Source organism: Dreissena polymorpha, chromosome 3, assembly GCF_020536995.1.
Source record: "Dreissena polymorpha isolate Duluth1 chromosome 3, UMN_Dpol_1.0, whole genome shotgun sequence".
In the NCBI taxonomy this organism is placed as follows: Eukaryota; Metazoa; Mollusca; class Bivalvia; order Myida; family Dreissenidae; genus Dreissena; species Dreissena polymorpha.
This window is the reverse complement of record NC_068357.1, coordinates 60,538,193-60,545,324: the sequence shown is the minus strand read 5'-3', so window position 1 is coordinate 60,545,324 and position 7,132 is coordinate 60,538,193.

The following is a 7,132-nucleotide window of genomic DNA, read 5'->3' as shown; positions in this document are numbered from 1 at the left end:
TGATGTGCTAAGTTCTATCATGTGATATTTTTATGTTCTTAGTTCTATGATTTGCTACTCGGACGAACAAAGTACTAGGATGTGCTACTCACAGCTGCTTAGCACTGTGATGCTCTACTCTGATGTGCTAAGTTCTATGATCTGCTTCTCTAATGTGCTAAGTTCTATGATCAGCTTCTCTGACATGCTAAGTTCTATGATCAGCTTCTTCGATGAGCTAAGTTCTATTATCAACTTCTCTGACATGCTAAGGTCTATGATCAACTTCTTCGATGTGCTAAGTTATATGATCAGCTTCTCTGACATGCTCAGTTCTATGATCAACTTCTTTTACATGCTAAGTTCTATGATCAGCTTCTCTGATGTGCTAAGTTCTATGATCAGCTTCTCTGACATGCTAAGTTCTATGATCAGCTTCTCCGATGTGTTAAGTTTTATGATCAGCTTCTCTGATGTGCTAAAGTTTATGATCAACTTCTTTTACATGCTAAGTTCTATGATCAGCTTCTCTGATGTGCTAAGTTCTATGATCAGCTTCCCTGACATGCTAAGTTCTATGATCAGCTTCTCCGATGTGTTAAGTTTTATGATCAGCTTCTCTGATGTGCTAAAGTTTATGATCAGTTTCTCGGATTTTATAAGTTCTATGGTCAGATTCTCTGATGTGCTTAGTTCTATAATCAGATTCTCTGATGTGCTAAGTTCTAAATCAGCTTCTCCGATGTGCTAAGTTCTATGATCAGCTTCTCCGATGTGCTACATTCTATGATCAGCTTTTCTGACGTGCTTAGTTCTATGATCAGATTCTCTGATGTGTTTAGTTCTATGATCAGATTCTCTGATGTGCCTAGTTCTATGATCAGATTTTCTGACTTGCTTAGTTATATGATCAGGTTCTCGGATGTGCTAAGTTCTAAATCAGATTCTCTGATGTGCTAAGTTCTATGATCAGCTTCTCCGATGTGCTAAGTTCTATGATCAGCTTCTCTGACGTGCTTAGTTCTCTGATCAGCTCTTCTGACATGCTTGGTTCTAATCAGCTTCTCTAATGTGCTTAGTTCTATGATCGATCAGATTCTCTTATGTGCTAATTTCTATGATCAGCTTCTCTAATGTGCTTAGTTCTATTATAAGCTTTTATGATGTACTAAGTTCTATGATGCGCTACTCTGATGTGCTAAGTTCTATGATCAGCTTCTTTGATGTGCCAAGTTCTATTATCAGCTTCTCTGATGTGCCAAGTTCTATTATCAGCTTCTCTGATGTGCCAATTTCTATTATCAGCTTCTCTGATGTGCCAAGTTCTATTATCAGCTTCTCTGGTGTGCAAAGTTCTATTACCAGCTTCTCTGATGTGCCAATTTCTATTATCAGCTTCTCTGATGTGCCAAGTTCTATTATCAGCTTCTCTGATGTGCCAAGTTCTATTATCAGCTTCTCTGATGTGCAAAGTTCTATGTTGCGCTACTCTTATGTGCTCATTCCATGATGCGATTCTCGCATTTGCTTTTTAATAAGACGCGCTACTCTGATAGGCTTAGTTTTATTTATTCGCTCCTCGGATGGTCTGCTCTGATGTTTAAGCTGACGTCCTCCAGGCTTTCAAGAAATATCGTCAATTGAAAATATTTAACCGAAACAAAAATCCTTCTTAAAGTTATATTTAGAATACATGCATATATCAAACGGTTTGGTCGGTTTGACGTGATTGGATGGGAAACATAATCTACGAAAGTTCAACTTTGATGTGTTTCCGTTTTTGACACAATGTGCTAAGAAACATTTCAAAATTGAACTGTCAACAACAAAAAATTCATATCCAATACCGCGAAAATGGCCCTTAAACATTTGTCTGGTGATACGCTTTGCTACTCAAGATTTTTTTTAACTTTAGAAACATGAATTGTTTTGAAAGTTATGTGTTCCCTTCAACCCTTCCAATTTGTCCATTTAAAAGCTCGAGGTTGATCTAAGTGGCACATATTTTAGCGTTTGATATTAGTGTAACCGCATACGGTTAGATCATAAAATGACATTTTATGTATCGTCTCTTCGTTGAAATGTAACCCTGCATGGTATTCGGATTACCCATTTCGGATATAACTTGCGTTAAAGGTAATATTTGGTGTCGATTTTAAATTATTGTCTGTGGCTTTTTAAGAATGGAGGTATCAAATTCATTCCAATTTTTTATAGGGCCGTCACCCCGTGTAAGGTGTCATTGAACATTATTATATTCGTTTTCAGTTGCTTGTTTTATGTTCTTATATCTTATGTTCTTTCTCTGCATGGGCCTGTTTTGCGGTGACATACAGGCAAAATCTTCGGATGTTTCAATGACATAGCAAATAAATTAACCGTTCATTGCTGAAATAATATTAATCTATAATCTGCTCAAAAGAAAGTATTAAAATAACGTAAAATGTGTTCTATTTTGTAATTCAATTAAATTCAATATTGGAAAAGAAAACACACTTAGCCAAGGGAGGGAGTCGTCGAGGATTATAATAGCTACGTATAGGCATGTGTAGAACAGTCATGGCCACCGCTCCAACTACCCTGTTCAGTCTGCACAGGCTATTTAGGGACGACACTTTCCGCTTTTATTGTTATTTTCGTTTAAAGGAAGACCTTTATTGACGAAAATCCTAATTTGGCGGAAAGTGTTGTCCCTGGTTAACCTGTGCGGACTTCACATGCTAATCTTGGACGACACTTAACGCACATGAATTAAACACCGTTTTCACAGAGCTGGGCTCATATGTTCATCAGCTGTGCTACTCGAGAACAGGCATGACAATCGCTCCATCTCCCCTTACAATTACACGTCATTACAATTATAGCGCATCAGAATAATGCATGTTTTGATTGCGGTTAAAAGAGTGGGTTTCATTTCATATAACGATCTTAACCCATTTATGCCTAGTGGACTCTCCCGTCCTTCTGGATCAATTTATTTAAAAAATTAGGGATATCTAGTATATTTATTTCTATATTTAGAATATTTCTTATAGAAATATATCATCATGCGGCGTCTCATCTGTGTCTACGCTGTTTGCCAAGGCCTTTTTTCTAGACTCTAGTCATAAATGGGTTAATATAATCATTTAACAAACGGATAGTGATTTATTTAAGCTTCAATCTAGTAAAGCGCATTAATAAAGATTGAGTCAATATTTCATACAATGTCATGAGTCCCAACACAATATTTCAACAATACTTTTTATACATAATCTAACATACCATTTTATTTAATCTAACATTCTTTTCACAACAAATACAGTAATTTCACGGTTATAAAACAGTTTATAATGGCTAATAAGCGCAATTATATTATAAATTGTGACAATAAATATTATTTCAACAATACGAAAAAACAACAACAAATGAATCAATATGCAATACTGCAATGACATGATGCTGCTAAAATGTAACTTATTGTGATTCCACTGAGAAAACAAAATACATTCAAAATAATAACAAAAAACGGAAAATATGTCTTATCAAAAATTGTCCTAAATACAAAATTACTTCAGTTTTATTTGAAACTATATATGTCTTTTAAAAGACGATCGAAGTTGAAACGACTATTAAAAATGATATTCCGTAAATACATAAAAATGCCGAATTAATCGCCAACGTTATATCTTCGTCAATGAGTGAAGAACCTAGTTCACTGCACATCTGTGTTCGGTCCAGTGCGAGAGGCGGGGATCGAGCCCGAGACACCGGATTCAGGTATCAAGCCCGAGATACCGGATTCAGATATCGAGCCCGTCATCCCGGAGTCAGGGTATCGAGCTCGTGATACCGGATTCAGGTATCGAGTCTGAGATACCAGATTCAGGTATCGAGCCCGAGATACCGGATTCAGGTATCGAGTCCGAGATACCGGATTCAGGTATCGAGCCCGAGATACCGGATTCAGGGTATCGAGCCGGGATACCGGATTCAGGGTATCGGGCCCGTGATCCCGGATTCAGCTATCGAGCCCGAGATACCGGATTCAGGTATTTTGACCGTGATCCCGGATTCAGGTATCGAGTCCTAGATACCGGATTCAGGTATCGAGCCCGTGATCCAGGATTCAGTTATCGAGTCCAAGATCCCGGATTCAGGTATCGAGCTCCGGAAAACCGGATTCAGGTATCGATCCCGAGATACCGGATTCAGGTATCCAGCCCGAAATACCGGATTCAGGTATCGAGCCCGAGATACCGATTCATGGTATCGAGCCCGGGATACCGGATTCAGGTATCGGGCCCGTGATCCCGGATTCAGGTAACGAGCCCGAGATACCGGATTCAGGTATCGAGCCCGTGATTCCGGATTCAGGTTCGAGCCCGAGATACCGGATTCAGGTTTCGAGCCCGTGATTCCGGATTCAGGTTTCGAGCCCGAGATACCCGGATTCAGGTATCGATCCCGGGATCCCGGAATCAGATATCGAGCCCGAGATACCGGATTCAGGTATCGAGCCCGAGATTACCGGATTCAGGTATCGAGTCCGGGATACCCGGAATCAGGTATCGAGCCCGAGATACCGGATTCAGGTATCGAGCCCGACGATACCGGATTCAGGTGCAAAGTATTGTACACTTGCTCCAGATCGGCGCCATTATATGTGAGTCTTGCTCTGGTAAAACATGGCTAAACATGTGCGTTACAGTGTCATTCCAGATTTGTCAGTGCAGTCCTCTGTGTCGTTCTGAATTAGCTTATGCCGGATTGCACATGCTAACCTGGGACGACACTCTCCGCTCATGCATTCATGCCCTTTTTTTCCAGGACAAGGCTAATCGTAAACATTAAACATCAATTTACAGACCATGTTCGCAGTTTCTCGAACTGACATATATGTACACGAATGTGCACAAATAACACATAAGTCGTATAAATATATAGAGAAAAAAAACGTTTTAGTTAAATGGGAAACCATCATGGTTATAAATAATTGATACACGTAAGGCGTATGTCATGCTAAATGGCATACTAATTTTGATTTAAAAATACTGTTTGTCTTTGAAATCAACTAATACGCTTCGAAGTTCATAGACGAACTAAATACTTGATCTTTATAAAACTGTGAACATAAAATGGGGATCAATCTTTATAATTCACGAATATAGCTCTGCGCTTCTTCTCCACACCTCAATATTTGGAGCAAAGAGCAAGAACAGAGCATCGCTCTGGGAAACGGGGCTTAATGCATGTGCCTACGCACTAGATTACCATGTGCAGCCTAAACTGGGATTTTTGAAGAGAAGAGGACTTTCTTTTACCAAACAATACGTAATACGTTAGCGTAAACTGTTGTCCCTGATAGGCGTGTGCGGACTGCACAGTTTTACCCTGGGACCACACTTTACTCACTTGAATTATACCCCGTTTTACCATATTTGTCGTAAAGGACGACTCTATGTAACCACACATTGCAATTAAACTGTATCCCCATTAACAGGTGAAAACAAAGTCAACTTTGAATTCATAAATAAATAAAGTGTGAGTTACAAAAGTAGACACTTACACGTTTAACAAATTTAATAAATAAATTTACGACAGTTCACGTTTTGTGTCCTCATCTCGCCAGTTTTGAAAAAATGCATCGTTTTAATTGCATGCAAAGAATGACATTGGAGTTACAATGGTATGATCAGTAATACGTGCGCAGTTATAAAGGATACCGACTATTTTAAACAAACATATGAAAAATAAGAGCCTCGCTCTGGGAAACATGGGGCTTAATGCATTTGCGTAAAGTGTCTTCCCAAATAAGCATGTGCAGTCCTCACTGGCTAGTCAGGTTCGACTGCAAAGCAAGGCTGATATGCATAAATAATAGAGACATAATTCATCAGTAAAGTGCAGATCTACAAAGCTTTTGAAAAAATATAGCGCATAGACACAAATTCAAAATCACCAAAAGGGATATTAATATATCAGGGATATTAACATATCTGTTTTCTTGTATGGTTCATAATATTATGGTTTAGACAAAAGTGAATATAGTTCTACGCATCTTGTATCCAATAAGTGAATAAACAAAGCTGTTTCTAGGAAGTATGTAGAACATTCATTTTCTAAATATCCAAAGAACAATTTGGGTAAGACAAGGAACTTAGTACATGTTAATGATCTCATGAACAGAGGAATCTTATTATTATGTGCAATGTAAATGCCTGAACTAACAGAAGTATCTTATAGGTGCAATGTTCATGCCTCAACGAACAGAAGTATCTTATGTGTACAATGTTAATGCCCGCACAAACAGAGGTATCTAATATGTGCAATGATAATGGCACCACGAACTGATTATATTATATGTGCAATGTTAATGCTCCCACGAACAGAGGTATCTTATATGTGCAAACAGCTCAATTTTTCATCGTTACACTTATTACTTGGACGGATAGCCATAATAAACGTTGTTCCATTAAGTTGTAGTAAAGCATTAACATTGCACTCTTTTATTTTACAGACTTAAGGGCAACTGATACATTATTTATTCATCCTTACACTTATTACTCGGACAGATATACATGAGGAAACGTTGTTCCATTAAGTTTGAGAAACGCATTACAACTGCACTCTGTTATTTAATAGACTTTAGGGCAACTGATACATTATTTCCTCTGTTTTATTTAATGTACGCATATACATCTTCAATAAGTATTTGACATTAACATATTAATTTAAGGCAAGACATCTTGTGTAAGCTTATGTGCTGAACTAAATGTTGATATTAGTTTGGCTTTAATGTAGATATGATCACCCTAGTTCAATTTCACATCGAAATCCAAACTCCATTCTTGGTGAGGTGTATCTGACGTCAATGACTTTTCAAAAACGTGTCTATATCTCTCATTACAGTACATATACATAATAGACTCTGATAGTTTAAGCTTACTTTCATATGTATTCATTTCATAACATCATAGTACTTTGCTCGGATGTCTTCATTCTTTTCACATTCTTATGCTTATTTATTCTTCCTCATTCCTTTGTGTAATCGTATGCAATATTTGACAGTTTATATGTTATTGTTTTATTATCAGTGGTGTATTTTGCATATTTTAGAGCAAACTAACCGAATAACAGAATTGTGTAGTTTAATCTGTCGCTGTTTCTGCAT